Source organism: Papio anubis, chromosome 5 (assembly GCF_008728515.1).
Source record: "Papio anubis isolate 15944 chromosome 5, Panubis1.0, whole genome shotgun sequence".
Classification (NCBI taxonomy): domain Eukaryota; kingdom Metazoa; phylum Chordata; class Mammalia; order Primates; family Cercopithecidae; genus Papio; species Papio anubis.
This window is the reverse complement of record NC_044980.1, coordinates 151146713-151168642: the sequence shown is the minus strand read 5'-3', so window position 1 is coordinate 151168642 and position 21930 is coordinate 151146713. Positions and strand designations below refer to the sequence as shown.

Sequence of the window (21930 nt, the reverse complement as noted above, 5' to 3'; positions counted from 1 at the left end):
TGAATTCCCTGGGAGATGGGCTCAATTGGGCCCTGGCAGGGACCTGCCTCGGGGGGTGGCAGTCACAGAACTATTCCCAGCCGCTGTGCTTCTCATCCTCGCCCCAACACAAAAGGGAAGGATGAGTGACACCTCAAACAACTTTGGAGAGTCTAACAACAATTTTCAACTTCAAACAGGCCACACATAAAAGTTGAAGACTTTTGCTACAAACCCAACCACTGGGAAATCACTGCCTGGCTGACATTAATTCCCCAGCCACTGTGAAGCCGTTACTGAAAATGCAACTTTTTTTATTCCAAGTCCTTTAACATTTCAATCTAGGGCATTGGCAATGTGGAACAAATCCAGGTCAGGTCCTGCTTTAATCCCCAAACTGAGTATCAGTGTTAAGTCCACAAGGAATTAAGACTCAGAGGTGAGGGCAGGGAAAGACAAAGGGCAATAGGAAGTTATTTAGATACCACTAGAATTGTCTTTCTTTATATTAGGATCAATATATGATTTGTGTTGCTATGATTTTTGTTGGCACTGAGTTTCCAATTTTTAATCTCATATTACATTCAGGTAGCATTTTAGAGTCTATAAATCTGATCTATGTATTATCCTCTGATTTCATTTGCTTTGTGGGGATTGAACAAGTTAGGTTGCAGAATGATGAGGTTAGGAAAAATAGGAACCTCCAAGATCATCCTACTTTTGTTTTAGCATGAGCCATCTCAGAAAGTGTTCACCATGGCTTCACTGCCAGGCAACGTCAGAATTTGGAACAGCTTCCACATCACCAGAGGTCTAGACTTCAAAGTGGAAATCATTCACTGCGTTTCTGTTAGTGCAATGGTGTGTGGCACTGGAGACTGGGGTAAAGGTACAATCCTTATTTTAGAGGAGGTTTCAGTCTTGTGGAAAAATAAACAGCTCCTTAGGTAATCATAAGCAGTGGAGAGCAAATGAGGTACAGTTAAATACAAGTTGGGGTGGAAAACGCTGTCCATGCTCAGCTTTTCATGGGACAGGTTGAAAGATAGTTTTAATGTTTGGGGATAAATATGGCATAAGCTTATTGTTTAAAAAAATTCACATAGAAAAGTAAAAGAAAAAAAGTAGACTGTATCTTCAGACCCCACTACTCAGAGATAAAACAATGTTAAAATCCTATTTAACATTCTTGAGATATCTCTCTGTAGCCATCTGAGTTTGCAGAGCTGTATGAATGGGAATAGCTGTAGATACAGAGATTCATATGTGAAACCACTCTACACGTGCTGATTTGTAAACCTCTTTTTTATTTTAGAATATCACATCAACAAATTTTAATGTCAATAAAAATAGAATTGTCACATCATTAAAAAAATCTTGAATCCTATTTCACTGTATGGATATACCATGATTAGCCAGTACCCTTTTGATAGTCATTTCAATAGTTTGCAGTTCTTCATCATTTATTAGCAATGATGCGATGTTCATCCTTCTGTGCACATCTTGTATACTTAGGTGAATGTCTCTTTAGGGTAAATTTCTAGAAATGGGATTGTTTTGGATGACTCACACTTAGGATTTGACAAAAATGGCCAAATTGCCTGATAGGCTACTTTTAAAGTTTCAGGTCCCAGACATCTGGTTGTGGGGTAGTCTTTTCTGCCTTGAAGCTCACTCTTAGCTCTCTGGAACTTGCAAGAAAGGTCAAGGTAGAAAGAATGTGGAGCGGGAAACACACCTAACATGTGCCTGGTCCTGCAGGCTTTTCTTGCACATCGTCTAGTGTAAGTCAAACGTCATTCTCAGGAAATTGGTATCATCCTGGTCACTTGATATAAAAGAAGGGCTGGGAAGCTCAGAAGCTGGGTCAATTTATTTTCTTTTCTTTTTCTTTTCTTTTTTCTTTCTTTCTTTTTTTTTTTTTTTTTTTTTTTTTTTTTTTTGAGACAGAGTCTTGCTCTGTTGCCCAGGCTGGAGTATAGTGGCACAATCTCGGCTCACTGCAACCTCTGCCTCCCGGGTTCAAGCGATTCTCCTGCCTTAACCTCCCAAGTAGCTGGGACTACAGGCATGGGCCACCATGCCCAGGTGATTTTTTTTTTTTTTTGTATTTTTAGTAGAGACAAGGTTTCACCATTTTGGCCAGGCTGGTCTTGAACTCCTGACCTCAGGTGATCTGCTTGCCTCAGCCCCCTAAAGTGCTGGGATTACAGGCCTGAGCCACTGTGTCCGGCCTGAAGCTGGGTCAATTTCTTAATTTCTCAAAGAAAGAGAGAAGTTCAACACTGAAACTTGGGCGTTCATGGAGTTACAAGATGCCCTGGAGACTTAGAATATGAGTAATGGAAGTAGGGTGAAGAGAACAAGCTTTATTTACTTTGAATGTTTGCCCCAAACTCCACTTTGTCCTAGTCCTACTAACACTCATTAAAAACCAGCACTATGTATGAGAGCTGTGCCACTGTTCTCTCTGTAACTGGCAGCGCTTGCTTAGGGCTCCTAAGACTGGCTCCTTATGGGGTTGGCTTTTTCATGAGCTTCGGTGTGAGAAACAGGTAAGTTTCCTACTTCTCTAAGATCTTAATATAGGAAAAATTAGCCAGAAGCTTGTGAGGGGAAGCTAGCCAAGGTGTGTGTTTGCTGGAAATAAAATCAGTGGGCCTTCCAGGGCTGGGGGAATGGACGTGGGGGTATTTCTTCACCATCTGTCTCAGTCTCCAATGTGTCTTGATAGATGGTTTTCCCCTATAACCCATTAGTCACCTCATTCCTCTCCCTGAGCTCTGTTTTTTGAAATATGGTTATCTCATTTGAATAGCAATGAGTAAGTGCATTGGAACCTACTTGAATGCATTCTAAAAGCATTAAACTTGGAACATACAATTCAGTGACATACAAATTGCCAAACTATAGTAAAAATTGAAGTGATTAAAACAATTTAATGGCATGAACATGTATCCAGAAAGGAAGAGACAGAGAGAGAGAGAGAGAGAGAGAAAGGGAGAGAGAGAGAGAGAGAGAGAGAGAAATTTTTTCCAGTGCAGCGTCAGCCCAGTGGTTGATATTTCGGAAGAAGTGGGTGGAGGCCATTGCCAAGAGAAAGTGAAATAATTGATGAAGACCCAAAGGAAAATGTCCTTGATCTTGAAGTTATTACTTCATTTCATGAAATACGTTAAAAGTCAGTGAAAGACTATAAAGTCAGAAAGTCAATTGTTTTTTTCCCCTTGGATACAATTCCAATATGTGCATATAAACATGTCAGAAAGTTCTCTAAAAGAAAAGTATAGCTTGGGATCTAGGTCATGCTTTCAAATAGCCTTATTATACCCGTTATGAAGTGGACACTCAGGTATTTGGCTTGGAACTTTTATCCACACCCAAATGGCTGGGTGATTTATAACTTGCTATCCACATTCTCATAGCTGTTTGGTCAATGCAAAAGCCTCAAATTAGGCTTGAAGTTTATTAGAAAATACACACACACACACACACACACGCACACACACACACACTCACACGCACACACACACACAGTCTCTGAACTATCATTCAGCAAATGATGTCATAAGCTAACCACTATTTCCAAGTACCTTTGCACTGGAGCTACATTCTAGTTATATGTTCTTCCTCTCTCCTTCCCTCCCTCCGTCCCTCCCTCTCTCCCTCCCTCCTTCCTTCTCTTCCTCCCTCTCTTCTGATGTTCTTTCCTTTCTCCCTTCCTTTCTTCTTTTCTTTCTTCCTTTCTATTTTTATTCTTCTCCCTGTCCCTCTCTCTGCTCCCTCCCCTTCTCTTTCTCCTCCTTGTTCTTCTTTTTAACATTCGTAGCACGGGAAATAAATGATTGACTTCTTCTTGTCTTATTCCAACCGATTTCATTGTCTTTTGTTTTGGAAATAGTGCTAAAAACCTCAGGAGGAAATGTTTTTTGTTCAGTGACTGATCTTGATACTTCCTGCTTCTTGTCAAGCCAGAAATAGCTCCTCAACAACTGCAACCAGGGAGTAGCAAGAAGTGCAAAAATGAAATAAAAATCTGTGTATTTCTCCACACAGAAAAAAAAATCCATTTGTTCATTCATAAATAAATAAATATTGATTGGACTCCTCTGATGATAGGTCTTGTGCCCATGCTGGGGCTACACCAACAGACAGAAAAAGAGATGATTCCTCATATCACTGAGCTCAGAGTCCAGCTGATCAATACTTACCTTGAGAAACAGTGCTGTGGACATGATCTGTTACTCTTCCAGGCAACAGGAGGAACATTTGTTTCTCCACGTGTGTCACCATGGGGTCTGGAAGAATTAACACCATCTTCAGCTAAGAGTCAAGCCCTGACTGATCTAAATTGATTAATATAATCTTATCCTTATAGCACAGTATAGTACAATTATTGTGTCAGAGATGGACACATGAACTGTGTTGGTTCAATCAGAGACAGTGTCTTTGCTTAATGATTAAGGAAGGAGAACCAACTTCTCTCTCTCTCTCTCTCTCTCTCTCTCTCTCTCCCCACCTCCCACCCCCTTTCTCTCCTCATTATCTTCCTCCCCATTCCTGCTGAATGTGAATGAGAAAGTAACAAGGCATACTGTGGCTATGAAGGGCCTAAAGTGAAAATGGAAAGCAGAAAGAAATCAGGTCCTTGGTAACATAGTAAGCTGCTGGATCAAACCCTATCTAAAGCTTCTTGATGTTCAACTCCTTCATCTAGATACAGGTTTTACTTGCATTTCCTACCCCTTAGAGGTGAATGAATACTGATACACACAGGGATATATGACTTATTCAACAATTTGAGAAATACAATATTGTACTCACAAAAATGTTCCATGTAACTGAAATGACACTTTATCAAATATACCTGATTTATTTTTATAATCATTATTCTAAATTATACTATACACATTGGTGCCTCAAAAATTATGCCAAATAAAAGATGTGAGAAGTACTCATATAATCCTAAATACCTCCTCCATGTTCCATAGTACACCGACGCCTTTGCAAACTACCGATGTGGATCAGATTGTTGTCTACATGCTAAATATTTCTGAATACTGTCCTTTTTTAAAAGCTGCATTTTGGAGTTTTGCAGTTATATTCTAAGCTTCCAGCTTCCACTCTGTGTGAAGATCATGATGCCAGCCTTTAATAGCTATTTCTTCCATATAAATTACTGCTTCTAAATCTCTTACAAGCTGGGAAACCATATTACTGAGTTTGTTATTGTTTTTAAAACAAGAGTGAATGGACACTACGTAAATGCCTTGGGGGCAGGTGGCATGCAGCAAGTCTCCTGTCTATTACATATCATTATTATTATTATTTTTTTTTTTTTGAGACAAAGTCTCGCTCTGTCACCCAGGCTAGAGTACAGTGGCGCGATCTCGGCTCACTGCAAGCTCCACCTCCCGGGTTCATGCCATTCTCCTGCCTCAGCCTCCTGAATAGCTGGGACTACAGGCGCCCGCCACCACACCCAGCTAATTTTTTTTTTTTTTTTTTGTATTATTAGTAGAGATGGGTTTTCACCGTGTAAGCCAGGATGTTCTCGATCTCTTGACCTCACGATCTGCCCGCCTTGGCCTACCAAAGTGCTGGGATTACAGGCATGAGCCACCGCGCCCAGCCCCTGTCTATTACATATTCTTAACCCTATTGTTGGAACTCTAAGGCTCCATGTTGAGGCCTGAGAAGCCAACACAGGAGATAAAAAGACAATAGAGCTGTGGGGTCCTGGGAATACCCCCTCCCCAATTCTGCTTCAATCAGTGCATTTGCATTTTTATCTGTTTTATATAACAGAGTTCAGAAAAAGATTTCATTTGAAATAAAGATTCAATTCTTTAAAGGAAAAAAAAAATGCTCCCCTATACCAGTGTATATGATGGAATACTGTACTAGTTATTTTCAGGTAGAGTATTTTCCATAGCAGAGGTAAAGTCTTGGTTTTGGAAACTTATCTACACAGTTCCAGTGAAGAGAAATAAGAAATAAGAATTGCAGTCTCTACCTAGTGGACAATGGCTTAATTTAGTTTTACTGATGTTGCTTATTCAAATCTCACCTCAACAAAATGCATCTTTGCAAGGTCAACAGTTTATTCTGTTCCATTAAATCGAAGGTGTTATCAAGATATAAGGTGTTATGTAAGATATACCATTATTGTATGTAGAACTAAGAAAGAAAAAGCATGGCCAGTTAAACCATACACTGCGCATATCCTTTGTGCACCACTTCACATACGACAGTTCTGTGCAGTGTTTGGCCTGCTTCTGATTGCTTCCTGCCCCAGAATTTCTCTGATACTGCACTGCAGAATGCCAGGAGCCTTGACATTTACACACCTGCAACTTAAGGATGTGGGGAGGTCATGCTCCATGGAGCAACCCACAACCAACTGTAGACAATGTCCTCACAACAGATGATTCTAAGCCAAATTTCATAAAGCTCTCCACAGAAGGTCCTGGGTGAATTACTAGTCACATACAGGCTAGGTCATTCAATAACATCACCTTGCATTGATTTTCCCCCCTTCTTGTTCACTTGCTCTCTCCTGGCCCTAGAAATCCATTCTCAAATAAGCTACCTGCATGCAAACCTTTGTCTTAGGCAGGTATTGTGAATTGTAAAACATACCCCAATTTCAGAGATGCTAAATATTTTCATCTAAGAATCATGAAATATGGTAATTTATGAGAATAAAAGACAAATTTGTTAAGTAAACAGGTTGATATCAAAGACTGTCACCCTATACTTAAATAAATAAATAAATAAATAAATAAATAAATAAATAAATAGCACTGCAATTTTGTTTGTAAATGGCTCTGCTTTGCATCTCATCTACAGCCCGGGCAATGTTCCACAATGAGCACAATGATGACACTTTGCCCCTGTAAGCTCCTCAGGCTACAAAGAGGGATTAGAAAGTTCACTTCACTCTCTGCAGAGAAGCGGAAAAGTCAGTGAGAGACTTTTATGATCTCTCTCCATACCTGTTCCTCCTCTGTTAAATAAATGGCACCTCCATCCACCCAGGTGTCCATAACAGAAACTAGAAATCATCACTCATAACTCTTTTCAAGAAATAATGCTCAATTTATTATCAAGTTATGTAAAGTCTGCCTCCTTAGAATTTCTCAAATCTGTATAATTCACCTTATCTTCACTGCACCATATATTTCATGCCACCAGTATGTTTCCCTGGGCATTCATTGCCTCTGAACTGGTCTCCTACTTCTACTTTACCCTACTCCAACCCATTTTCCATACTATTCTTTTCATCCGTCAGTCCGTCCATTCGTCCATCTGTTCGTCCATCCATCCATCCGTCCCTCCATATGTCCATCCATCCATATGTCCATCCATCCATCTGTCCATCCATCTGCCCATCCATTCATCCATCCATCCATCCATCCATCCATCCATCCATCCATCCATCCATCATCCATCTGTCCATCCATCCATCTGTCCATCCATCCATATGTCTGTCCACCCATTTATCATCCATTACTTTGTCAAATAATTATGGAATGTTTATATGCAGGCACTGTGCCAGAGTTTGAGGAGTCAATGTTGAACAAGAAAAATATTGTCTTTGCCCTCATGAAATTTTACAGACAAGTATAAAAATCAGGTTACATATCTATATAAATGTTCATATATATATGTGAACATTTCAGATTATATATTTATACAAATCAACTTGACACTTTATCAAATCTACTTGATTTATTTTTGATGGTAATTATTATAAATTATATTATACACATTGGTGCCTTAAAACCTTATACCAAATAAAAGATATGGAAAGTACTCATATAATCCTAAATACCTCCTTCATGTTCCCATAGTACACAGACAACTTTGCAAACTATCGATGTGGGTTAGATTGTTGTCTACATGTTAAACATTTCTAATATTGTCCTTTATTAAAAGCTGCATTGTGGAGTTTTGCAGTTATATTCTTAGCTTTCATCCTCCAATCTGTGTGAAGATCACTATGCCAGCCTTTAATAGCTATTTCTTCCATGAAATATATTTATATATTTATAAATATATTTTACATATATAAATGTTCCGATTCATATATATAAATTAATCTCAAATGTTCCAATTTTTATGTATTTATATATAAATGACAAATATTTCAATATTTTTATATTAAATATTTAAATACTATACATAAATATTTATAAATATATAATATATACATAAATATAGATAACCTTGACAAATATTTAAATTATATATGTATATGTATATATACATACATACATATATATTATATATATAAATTGAACATTTTATTCCCTTTCTTTAGTGATACTCAAATAACTTCCAAAATCTTAGCAGGTGAGCCCTATAAGATCTTTCACAATCTGGCCTCTCAATATCTAGTCTTGCTGCAGATCACACTGTGACGCCCTCCCTCTCTCCCTCCCCCAACACACAGGCACATCTTCTAGTCACTGGCTACAGTGGTTTTCTATCAGCTCCCATAGCATCAAGCTCCTTCCCATCACAGGTCACCAACTTTCTCTTCTCCACCTGAAATATTCTTCCGTCTCTTCATTTCCTGGTTAACTCTGATTCCCCTTCAGAAGGAATGCCTTCTATGAAGCCTCTACTAGGCTGAATCCCTCTTTTAAGAGCACATCGCATGCTGTGGCACTCATCAAAAGTTTAACAGAAGAAAACATTTTTAATTCGAGGTTTATGTTTTTTGTTAGACTGCAAACCTATTGATGGCAGAGCCTTTCTTTATTGTATATGCAATGAGCAGCTCAGTGCTTTTCACACAGTAAATGCTCTTAAAACACTTGTTAAATGTGTTTAAGAAAGATATTCACGATAGCAAAGTAAAAAGAATATTGGACAATGATTCAGGAGGCCAAGGATCTACGCTTTATCCTTCTTACCCTTTGTGGGCTGCACATATGCCACTTGCAAAATAAGTGGATACCTACAGAGATCTAAACTCTCTTACAGTTTCAATTCCCACAGACATAGGATTTAACAATTTAAAGGATTAAACCTCCAAATTCGGAATTTTCACAACTGCCTGAATTTCAAATGTGCTGGTCCATCACAACGCTCTCCTTAAAGTGCACTGAGCACATTTTAAGGAGTTTAAATTGAAAATATTTAATATCTAAATATATTCTTGTTTCAATTGAGATATATAACATGTATATTATATATGCCATCTGAAATGTTCAGATACATATATAACAGATATTATATATAAACACACATATAATAGATATTATATATAAACACACATATAATAGATATTATATATAAACACATATATAATATACGTATAATTTGCTGAAACATTTACCTGAGCAAATAAAAGACATGGTGTTTTTATGGTAGATTCTGAAAGGTAACTTGAAAGAAATGGTAAAAAAAAATTAAGATTCATCTCTAAGTTAATATTATAGAATCCCAAAGCACTAGATTTTAAGGTTTTTTATAACATTCTCTTAATAACAATTTTAGTTAACCATTTACTGAATAATCACTATATTCTAATAAGATATTTTGTTCATTATCTACATAGTGCTGTGGTTTGCATGTGGGGGTCCCCTCCAAAATTCATGTTGATAAAGATGGCAACAATAGAAACCAGGGACTACTACACTGAGGGAGGAAGAGCAGAAAGGGTTGAAAAACCGTTGGTTACTATGCTCGGTACCTGGGTGATGGGATCATTCATATCCCAAATGTCAGCATCATACAATATACTCAGGTAACAGACCTGCACATGTACCCCCCTGAATCTAAAATAAAAGTTGAAAAATTTGGGAGGCTGAGGCAGCGGATCACTTGAGCCCAGGAGTTCGAGACTAGCTTGGGCAGCATGGCAAACCCCTGTCTGTACAAAAAAAAAAAAAATTAGCTGAACATGGTGGCATGAGCCTGTAATCCCAGCTACTTGGGAGGATTGATTGAGCGCAGGAGGTCAAGGCTCCAGTGAGCTGTGATTGCGCCACTGCACTCCAGCCTGGACAACAAAGTGAGACTCTATTTCAATTTTTTAGAAGTCGAAAAAAAAGTAAAATAAAAAACAAACAAACAAAAAAGCAAAATTCATGTTTAAACTAAACCCCCATTGTGATGGTATTAAGAACTGAGACTTTTGGGGAAATGATTAATTCATGAGGATTCTACTCTCATGAATAAATTAATGCCCTTGAAAAGAGGCTTCAGAGAAAATTCTCTCTTTTATGCCCTTCTGTCCCTTCTGCCATGTGAGAACATGGCATTTGACCTCTTTGGAGGATGCAGCAAGAGGCTCTTACCAGGTACCAAATGCTGTGCTTGATCTTGAACTTCCCAGCTTCCAGAACTGGAAATAACAAATTTCGGTTCTTTATGAATTACCCAGTTTCAGGTATTTTATTATAGCATCACAAATGGACTAAGTCATATAGCCATTCCAACTTTCCTTTGTTGGTATTTTGTGATGCATCTTCATTTCATCCTTTTACTTTCAACTTAGCTACAATCTTATATTCAAATTTTATCTCTTATAAATGACATATAGTTAGGTCTTTTTCAAAAAGTTAGCTTGACAATCTTATTAGGGTATGTACCTTGACTGTATTTACTGATACTCACTGGGGCTTTCTCTTTTCTAGTTCTCTATTTTTTGTTTCTTTTTTTGTTCCTTATTCTTGCTTTCCTGCATTCTTTTGGATTCGTCATATGTCTTTTATTCCATATTTTGTTCTTTAATAGTGCTTCAATTATACATTCTTGTATTTTATTTTTAATAATTTCCCTAGATACGTCAGTATGCAATGCTGAATTTAACAGTCTATTTAAGACACTTATGAGTTTAACCACTTTTATTTTACTCTCCACCCTTTCTGCTATTGTTGACATATCTTTTCACTCTTATGTGATAGACTATACAAGACAGCACTATTACTGTTCCTTAAACAGCAATATTTGTTTATATTTTCCTATCTATTTATCCTTTCTGGTGTTCTTCATCTTTTCCTGCTTACACCTGGGTTCATTTTCCTTCAGCCTGAAGTATTTCCTGTAAACTATGTCTTAGAATATCTATTTGCTTGTAATAAATTATCCCATATTTTGTTTGTCTGAAAGGTCCTTATTTCACATTAATTCTTGAAAAACATTTTTACTGGGTATGGCATTATAGATTAGTAATTTTTTCCCATAAGCACTTTAATGATGTAATTACATTGTTTTTTGGCCTTAATAATTGTGAATGAATAATCAGTTGTTAATCTAATTATTCCTTCTTTGAAGGTAATGTATCCTTTTCTTCTGGCTGTTTTTAAGAGTTTTTTTTCCCTTGTTCTGTGTTTTCTAACTGTTTGAATGAGATGTGCCTATTTAATTTGTTTTTTAATCTTACTTGAGATTCATTGAGCTTCTTGAATCTGTGGGTAATGGCTTTCATAAATTTTGGAAAATTCTTGACCATTATGTATTTATATGTTTGTGTCTGCCTCACCATCCTTTTTCCTAGTGTAACACCAACTATAGGTATTAAACCTTTCTAGTGTTTTTCATATGGCTCTTATACTCTTAAACTCCCTTTTGTTCCTTTCATTCTTTCTTCTCTTTGTGCTTTGTGGATATTATTCATTGGCCAGTCTTTGAGTTTAATAATTATGCCTTCTATTACATCCACAGTTCTGTTTGAAAATTGTATTTGAAGTTCTAGAATGCTCATTTGATTGTTTTTATATACTACAACTCTTGGTTGAAATTCTAAAAATGTTCGTCTTTTAAAACTACCTTGTCAATTTTCACCTCTATTTTCCTTAGCATATTAACCATAGTTATTTCAAACTCCTCATTTGCAAACTTCAATATCTGGATTATCTGCAGGTCTGTTACTACTCAATTTTTTTTTCTTGATTATTGCTCATGTTTCTCTGCCTATTTTGTGTCTAGCAATTTTTATTCTATTCTGGACATTTAGAAAAAGAACTATAAGGTCTTCATATGATATTTCCTACCAATAGGGGTTCCCCTTCTCATTTTGTAGACAGATACAGTGATAAGCAAATCTCTATAATCCTGTAAGGAATTAGTTGGGTTTGGATTGGGTTGAAGTTTTAGTAAGATGTATTACATCTTTGGTTGCTCAGACGTGACCCTCCTAGGCTTTTGACTGGGAGCCTTGAAGTCTCAATTTCTTCAACTCTAGAAGTGTTAATATTTCCAGATTTTGAACTGAGTTCTTTAGCTTCACATATTATACAAATTATTGGTTATGTAGGTTTTGTAGATTCTATTCCCTCTAGTGAGATCTTTTTCTCCTAAGTCCCTAGGATGACCAATTCATGATGGTTTTCCTGGAACTCTCTTGGTGTTAAAACTGAAAGACCCACATTCTGGGAACTCCCTAAGCCCCAGGTAAATTAATACAATCGGTCACACTATAATCACCACAAGACAGCAGGAGTTTTCACTTTTCCTTTCTTTCTCAGGCCCCAGTCTCTCACGCCTTCCTAGAACTCAGCAAGTTTCCCTTGTATTTGAGCTCCTCTATTTTCCAGTTTATCATTCCAGATTTTGACTGCCAAAAAATGCTGACTTGTTTTTCCTTTATACAATCCCTCAATTTGGTTTAAGTTCAGTTCTTAGGCCACTCACAGTGATAACTGTTTTGATATTTGTCCCCTCCAAATTTCATGTTAAAATGTCTTCCCCAATTTTGGAGGTGGAAACTAACGGGAAGTGTTTGGGTCATGGGAGAGGATCCCTCATGAATGGCTTAAGTACTGTCCCTATGGTAATGAGTGAATTCCCATTTTATTAGTTAATATGAGAGCTAGTTGTTCAAAAGAGCATGGTATCTCCTTTCTCTCTCTCTTGTTCTCTCTCTCACCATATAATGCCAGCTCCCCTGCCCCTTTCACCATGGCTGGAAGCTTCCTGCTGCCCTAACCAGAAGCAGATGCTGGTGCCATTCTTCTTTTATAGTCTGTAAAACTATGAGCCAAATAAGCCTCTTTTAATTATAAGTTACCCAGCCTCAGGTATTCCTTTATAACAGTGCAAACCAAACTAGTACACCCAGAAATTGCAAACGCCTCCAGTTAAGAAAGCTGCCAGGGACCATTAGATTTTCTACAAAGAAAACCCGGAGTTTTAGTTAGTCTAGTTCTTTGTTTCTGTAGCCTTTCTTTGCTTTAAAAGTTGATTTTTGTAATTTATCCTTTTTGCTTGGTTGGTGCAATGAGAATTTTGGCCTGCCATGTCTGATTAGCCAACTTTGAAGTTGAAGTCTACAGATTATGTCTCTTAATATGTAAACTTAAAAGATAGGTGCTATAATTATCTCCACTTTACACAGGTATTGGGAGGTTAAATGAGTTTCACAAAATCATGTTGCTTCTAAGAGTCTATCTGGAACCCAAGACTGTCAAGCTCCAGAGCTTTTATTCCCTAAATTATATTAGTATAACTTTAAAAACTAATTATAAATAGTATAATTTTCAGATACCAAGGTTCTGAAAACTTAATTGACTTGCCCAAGACCCTAGGGAAAGTTTGAGACAGAGCCAGGATGAAACTTCAGAGCTCTTGGGCCAATGTTTCTTTCAGAGCCACATAAGAGGACATCCAGCATGATATATACATAAAGAAACTGGTAATACTCTAGATGCAGGCATTATGCAAAGGAAAAATACTTGCAATAAATTTCATACATCATTAATTGCCACCCTGCATGTGGGGATTTTCACTAATTTATGTTGTGCACACGTGGTCATAATTTATCTAAGGGCTGATACACATAAACATAACTTCAGCAAAAAATGTGTTAAAATGTATGTTTTTAAAAAAATAATAAATAAAATATAGTCTTCAAATATGCTAGCTGCAGTGCCTTTTTCTTCCTCAAGTGGGATTGCTTTTCCTCATAAAACATCACAAGGGGGGTAGAACTCTTCAAAACTGAAGCTACTAAGAATGCTGATTTCAAATGGTAGTGGGGAGAGGAAGGGAAGGATCTTAAGGGTTTTATTTAAGAATCTTATTTCTTTCAATTAGGCTGATCTGATTCTTGCCTGTGGATCATTTTCTTCCTCCAGTGAAGGAAGTATCACCACAGAGACTAAGGAAATGACTTCCTTTGAGTGAGGATAAAGCAAGACAATATCAAAATGAGGGAATTAGTGTAAGAACAGAATATAATCCCCTGCCTCCAACTCTCTCCCCTGTTGGTTTGCTCTGTGTTCCGCAGTGCCTGCTCTTAAGGCTTCTCATATGGACTAAAGTACTGCATTGGTGAAGTTTTTGTTAATATAGAGATATTTCCTAGCATAGAAGGTGTGGTGGGCACAAGAATAAGATTTCATTGTATAGCGGAAGTAAAGTTGGGAGGTCCTAGCGAGGAGATCCTGATGAATTAAGGAAAAGTAGTGTCATCCAGTGTAAATCTGAGACACTAAAGAGCAGGAATGACATTTGGCCTCATCCTTTCCCAGCATCCATTGCCCTAGTGAGATCCTCAAGGGAAAACTTAGCTTTGGGCCACACTTCTTTAGGACCTATGGCATGCCAAAGTCCACCGCCCTAGCAACGATATGATAGGTATTGTTTTAGGAGCCGGGAACACAGTGATAAAAATGACAGGCACGACTATTTCCTGAAATTCCTGCACTTAGGAATGATGGAGAATATATGCTGGCCAGAAAATAAGTATACATAAACACACAAACCAAGTACATGCGTCTATTACGCATCCAATCTGTGCCATGGATCTTCTCCGAATTCTCTGATATCCTCAGAGTGTACACAATACCTTAGCAAAGAAGTGAACAGTACTTTGTATGTCTACAGCTACTAGCATCCACCCAGATCAATGTCCTAATGTCTCCAAGTAAGCCCCAAACACCTCAGCAGCTGTATTCTGGCAGCAGAGACGCGGCTGTCTATTCCCAGATGTGTGCCATTCGATCGCTAAAAAGGAGAGAAAGAAAGAGAAGCAATATAGGGGGAGGAGCAAACTGCGGGGGTTAGAGAGAAGAAAGGGGATACAAGCAAGAGAGGTGGAAGAGTGTGTAATACTGGATGAACTGTTGGGCATTTGGAAGCTCTGTGACCTTTCAGAAACTTCACCAAAATTCTCATCTTCAGAGATACGCAGTATACTGACTTCCTTTTGCAAGACATCTGTGAAGGTCAAGACACTCTCCAAGCACTCCTTTCCTGCCTGCTGTCCCCAGCCTAACACTACGCATGAGGAAATAACCAGCAGCCATCAAAGATTGGCCTCGGCACATCCTCCTACACCACCAGGACTGCTGGGAGGTGGTGAACTGCATTTTCTTCTTTTTCTGTGGCTTCTGAGTGCAGATCTCCATTTGTGTAGAGCCAATGAATGGTAAATATCAAGTCCTTGACTTTCTTAGACCTGTGGGACTGGTGTAGAAAAAAATAAAAGCGCTCTCAATAGTTTTATGCTCCTTTCTGAAGCTGACCTCTCCTCTCTGTTTGGAGTTCCTCTGCCTGGTGTACAGAGAAATAATAAAACATGGCAGAGTACAGTCCAGGGTTAAAATGTCATACATCCACTTTGGACTGTATTATGAAATGGTACCATGAGACTCAGGATCAGTCTTAAGCCTCAAATCTGAGTTCCTTTCCCTTCTGCTGCTGCTTAAATTTTTGCCCTAGCATTTTGTAAGTTGGCTCCATCTTCCCCAGGAATATATAGAAGGTGTCAGTTTATATTGCAGGTTCCAAAATCAAACTTTTTTAGTTAAAGTCCGAGCATAATACTTTACTATGCATGTGGTCATGGCAAAATTACTTCCCCTGAGTAAGCCTCAGTTTTCTCATCTGCAAATGGGAACCAATGATAATGCCTATTCATAAGGTAGCTTTAAAGGTTAAGTGGAATTTTAAAAAAACTCTCTTAGCACGGTGTCTAGAAAACAGTAAACACGAAAGCATGTCTGCTGTTAGTTTTATATATGCATATAAGCACATATATATCTATATCTTGGGGAGGGAGGGGTTCATCAAGTTTGATCAATAACTTGAGTAATACACATACACACATACACACACGTATGCATGCATACATTTTATATATGTGTGTGTGTGTGTGTGTGTGTGTATATATATATATATATATATTTTTTTTTTTTTTTTTTTTTGAGACAGAGTCTTGCTCTGTTGCCCAGGCTGGAATGCAGTGGTGCGATCTCGGCTCACTGCAAGCTCCATCTCCCAGGTTCATGCCATTCTCCTGCCTCAGTCTCCTGAGTAGCTGGGACTAAAGGCGTCCACCACCACGCCCAGCTATTTTTTTGTATTTTTAGTAGAGACGGGGTTTCACCGTGTTAGCCAGGATGGTCTTGATCTCCTGACCTCGTGATCTACCTGCCTCAGCCTCCCAAAGTGTTGGGATTACAGGCGTGAGCCACCACGCTCGGCCACATACATATATGTCAAACTCCAGTTGTTGACTTCATCTGCCACCCAGCGTGACATGTTTATCCTCTAGTGTCACATGAGCCTGCCTCACCACTGTGCCCTAAGCCAAGCAAGGCCCTAGAGAGAGTGAAACTACTGGCATTAGGACCAAGGAAAGCCAGCTGAAATAGAAAGCAACACATTCAAGATTTTTTTCTTGTTTCTGCCTAAATCTCCGTGAGTCTTTTGCCTACTGGATGAAGACTTCTTTTATCTAATGTATAAGATTCGCCTCTATCTTCAGCATTTATTTTCTCTCCCAGAACACGTCATGGTGACTCCTTTAGTGAAAGAACACATTCTTTCCTGCTGATTCGCCACATACTCCCTCTCCATTCCTGCCACCCAGACACCCGCTCCTAGTACCAACCCTCCCACAAGTCCACTCAGGTTCTGTGTCCACCAAGTCCACAGGCAAAATGAACCCTTAAGGGCTCTTAGCTTTGCCCCACTCTGTTCCCCTCCAAGTCCCTTCCGCCTCGTCCCGTGGTGTTCTTCCCACGGTATCCCAGGCTCCTCCCCACAATCACATCTGTCATCAACTTTTCGGTCTCACAATTGTTCTGTCCTTTCTCAGCAAACTTGTGGCTCATTATAAAATGAACATCCCCTAAACCCACAAGCATGCATGTCCATGTGAACACCCACGTATCCATACACACACAGAACTTTTATTTACATTGGAGATAGAACAACTGGGTGCAGCATACATACAACTGACGGAAAGAATCAGGAAGTACAAATTGTTTTGTTTTCATTCCATGCTGTGGGGTTAACACATAGGTGAAGCCAAATCAAAAGGTAGTGGCTTTTAACCTTTCCTTGATCATGGACCCTTATAGAATATTACAAAAGTTATGAACACTCATCTTCAAGAAAATGTCCATATGCCCAGGACTTTGCACATAATTTCAGTAGAGGGGGTTGGACTTAGATCCCATATATCTTTAGGTCCCCAGGTTAGGACTTTTAAGTATAGAGAGGTACATTGAGTGCTATAATAAATAAATAAGTTAAGTAAGTAAATAAAATAATCCTAGTTATTGAATGTCTACAATGTGCCCAGAACTTCACTTGTAGTTTCTCTAAAGTTCTCAGTACCCTTCCAAGTTAGATATTACTGTTTCCATTTTGTAAATTAAGAAACTGGGGCTCAAAGAAATTAGACTATCTCAAAGCCATTCAGCTGGTGAAGAAAAGAGCTGGGATTTGGTCTAAATGATTGATCCTTTCCCCTTTTACACTGCCCTCTGGTCTTTGGACTCTAAACGGGCTCCAGTTCTGTACCATCAACTATTCCAGTTCATTTTATATTTAGTGGCTTTACAGTGAGGTCTCTGAACATTTATACAGTTAATTCAAACGAAAGGCCTTGATTTAATGCCAGGAGAGTGACTAGAATTAACTGCAGATGATTCCATGCTAGCTCTAGTCATCATCTCTGACAATACCACTCAGATGCAGAATTGTATGTGGTCTCTGGAGCATTCTAGACCATGATTCCCATACACTGAACCCTCCACGTAATTTACACAGAAACATCCCTGCATCGCTTAGTTTTTTATAGACTTGTCTCAATAGAATTGAAAGGCTTTGATGCAGTGCCTAATTTTCAATGCCTATTGTCTTTTTAAAAAAGAGCACGCACAAGTGTAGCCCGACACACCTTTGAAGCTGTCATCATGTCCGCATTCTGAAATGTAATGACCATAGGATTTGCCTTCCAATTCTAACTATTTCTACTTAAGGAAGGAAATTTACACAGTGGGAAAATATGTTGCCCTTTACTTTGTTTCCTTTCCTTCTGGGGGAGAGTTATTCATGTGTGTCTTGAATACAATAAGAAATAGCACATGCTACTATCAGGATGTTTTCAGAAACATTATTTTGAGCTTTTATTCTCATAGCTAAACTCCACTGTGATTCTCACGTGACAAGAGTAAACTATTAATAGGATTCCAACTTTTTTTTTCTAGTAGACCCTGGAGAAGTCTCCTTTGCCATGTGAGTGAAGGGCAGATCAGATCTTGACATGACACATCGATTTAGTTTCCAAAACAGTAACTTTACTAAGTAAATCATTTCAGCGCTTGATTGTTATTTATACATGCAAATCTGGTTTTCATTTGTTAGGCTCGGACAAGGCGAAAGCTAATAATCTCATCCAAAGCTGAGTATGTTCCATCCTGGAAATGTCACAAGGTTCACAATCACATAACCTGCACTCTGCCATGGGTAGATAAACAAACACCTCCCGAATCCATCCTACAGACAAACAGCACTGAGATAGGAGAACTCTGGGGTATTTGCAAGGATGAGTCTCAACTCAGGCCAATGACTCCTTGGCTTTTTCCTAGCATTATGTAATTCTTTTCCAATGGTTGTATACTGAGAGGAGGAAAGTGGAGAAAGATGAGAAAAAAATGGATAGTTAAAAATTCTGGGCAAGTAAATATTAATAGCTTCAACATAAATTACAGGAACTAGATTTGTAAATTGGGTTATTCTCATAGTAAGAAATCTGATTACATCTGAAGAGGTTCCAATGTTATAAGCAGGATATATGGGTTCTGGGAAGATACATCTATCTCCAATATTTCCCACACTGACACGAAAGTCCACCAGTAATTCCTTGTTTTAAGCATGGTCCTATCTTTTATAATTCTCTTTTAGTGTGCAAATAACATAGCAAGTTCCATGCTCCTTTGGTGGCAGGATGGGCTCTGTGTTCTCTTCATTTCCTCTGACCCTTCCTCTCTCACTTTTGGTGGGAAGGAGGTCTTCTCACATAACAGTGCATGAGTTAGGCTATGTAAGAACAAGAGAGAAGTTCCTGAGTTTTGTTAGTGCCCCACTGTTCCTCTGACACCCTGAAGATTCAGACAAAAAGATCCTGGTTATTTCCATGAAGAAAGGTGCATACTTGAAATGGGACTGTTTCTATAACAAGGAAAACTATAGTATATAGCTGGGAACCTGGGAAAATGTAAAAAAGAAAGAGGGAAAGAAATCAAGGGAACATCCCGGTTCTCTTGAAAGACACCCCAAGAGAAAGTGAGAAAGATACCTTTGTCCTTCCTGGATTTCAAACATTCATCATTGGCCTCAAGATAACACTGTGTCTTTCTTGTTGATGGGCCCATCCCACATGCCTGGCAGCTGTTACTGAGGGTGTCAGCAGCATTAGTTATTTCATTACATAGCTTTTCTTCCCAGCCTCACAGACTGAAGCTCAGGAAAACACTAAAAAAAGGAGGCAGGGGTCATCAGGTGGGGTACAAAGGGAGCAGCCATTCCTTGTTTAAAACCAAACTTTAGTCCAGGCCTCATTTAGAAGTTTCAGCAGATTCTCCTTTGCAGAAAAAGAAGGGTTTTTTTTTTTTTTTTTTTTTCCTTCTTCTCCCAGACAAGTCCTTGGTGGGTTTATTCCAGGTTCTATGAGCAACAGTCCACTTTTAGAAAATCGATCAGATCCCATACTGTGGAATTCCAACTTGTAGGTGTTCACAGAGCTTCTCGATTTGTGAGGAGGTGGTTACATGGCCCCAGCACAAAGAGCATTTGGGTTTTACAGGCAGCTGAAGAAGGCAGTGTAGTTTTTGCGAAAAGACCAAAGATGCGGGATGCTTGGGCACCCTCTTAGGCAATAAGAATTGGAGCATCAGAGCAGGGTCCTCTCAGCTTCCTTCACTTGGTAGTTTGTTTCCGCTTGATTTTATATTGCTACTTTGGATTTAATTTGTTCCAGTTCTAAGAGGATTATGCTTTTAGTACCATCCTTGTGATGATTAATGTGTACTAATTGTTTTACCTTTGAATCGAGACTCTTTGGAGCTGTCTAGGCAAAAAATCTCCCTTTTGTAGGAGGCAGGGCTGATGAGCAAGAATCCCAGGGGGACCTCCGCTCTGCTTCAGGTTGATGTGAGGAGAGAGATTAAAGAAAGTGTGGAAAGTAGCTTTCTTTTTGATTGTGCCCCAATGGAAATCGTGTTGTCCCACACATTGTATTAACTATTCTGGTGACTTAAAAAGTAGAATCAGTCTGAGCATTTAAAGGGGCCCTAATGAGAACCTTACTGCTATGGGGCTTGCTTTTGTCACATTACAGGAAGCAGGGCTGTGATTTGTCACTAATTTTCATCTCGGTTGCCTGCTCCGACAAGAGGCTGGTAGCCTAATGAGCAATGTAAATCAAATCTCTTTCTGTCCACTGATTCTCAGGTGGGTGTAGACCATGGAGATGGGGTAGACTGGAGGACAACAACAGATAACAGCAGGTAAATAACACAGCCAGAGATGTCCCCTTGCTAGGGATCAACCCAGAGATCTCTTTATTCTGAGATTTTGTTCAAACCTTATGACTCTACAGACATTAAGTAGCAAGTAGCTTTCTGAGTTTCTAGAAGGCATATTTCAATTCACTTTAAATATCTGTAAGTTTCCTTTCACGAACATGTCCCAAAATTGCCCCCAATGTTCTTATGAATGATCCCACTAAAGAAACGGAAAAGAAAGGGAGAAAAAGGAGAGAAGGGAAAAAAGACAAAGACAAGCGATTGTGCAATTTTATAAGGTTCTCTTTTAACAGCGTAATTACAATTTCAGTTGTCACTCAGAAAGGTTGAATGACAGATTCTAGCCAGTTGCTTGTGAAGCTGGCAGCATGTCAGGAATTACATGGGGAACTCTGTGAAAAGCACAAGTCCCTTGGCCCCAAACCCATTCCATAATCCCTTACCTACCCACCTCCTGCCCAATATAGGCCCAGGGGAGAGCCCAGGCAGTTTTTATTTTTAAAGAGTCCTAGGTGATTTCTAACAGACTATCCAAGACCAGCTATGGAGAACCAGTGGAGGGGATGGAACATCTTTAAATATATTCCACTCAACTGGTTAAGTACTGACATTGGCTGCCATGTGTCTGCATTGGGCTTGGTAGCAGAAAAAGAAAAGAAAGAAAGTTTACATGCATGCATTTCCTCACAACCAAGGAAAACGATTTCTACTAATTTCCCATGGAAATTCTCAACTGTGAAAGAAGCAAAGAATATCTAACATACACCTGTAGTTCTCTTTATTTAGATATTTTAAATGTGGAAAAGTCATTTACAAAACAAAAGTAGACACATTGTTGGTTTGCTAACAGAACTGGGGGCTTGTGAACTTCGTAGGGCAAAGAATGCAGGAAAGCATATTTTGGCGGCAGACAGGCTGAGACTAAGGGGACCAAGTTGTCCTAGTTTTCCTATGATTTCTCCTGTTTTAAAATTGAAAAGTGGGACTGTTCTGGTTTGAAACCTGTAAGTCCCACATTCTGGGAAGCCCCTCAGTCCCAAGAACACCAGGACAGTTGGCTACCTACATGAGAATGTCCATATCAATGCAATCAAGAGGGTCAATTCTATTGGCACAATCAGTCAATTCACACCAGTTATTGTCTGTACTGACCTTTTGCCTAGATTGGCTG

General features: G+C 38.8%; 1 long non-coding RNA gene across 2 annotated transcripts in view; it reads left to right on the top strand.

The window, feature by feature from the left end:
• The first annotated feature begins 2161 nt into the window (after positions 1–2161).
• LOC108586502 overlaps positions 2162–21930 on the top strand; it is a 42354-nt gene continuing 22585 nt past the window's right edge. Inside the window, exons 1-2 of one of the 2 annotated variants that reach the window (XR_001903901.3) lie at positions 2162–2534; positions 15121–15367. This is a non-coding gene — a long non-coding RNA (uncharacterized LOC108586502). The remainder of the gene's footprint in view (positions 2535–15120; positions 15368–21930) is intronic. The other variant, XR_001903900.2, reaches the window with a different exon arrangement.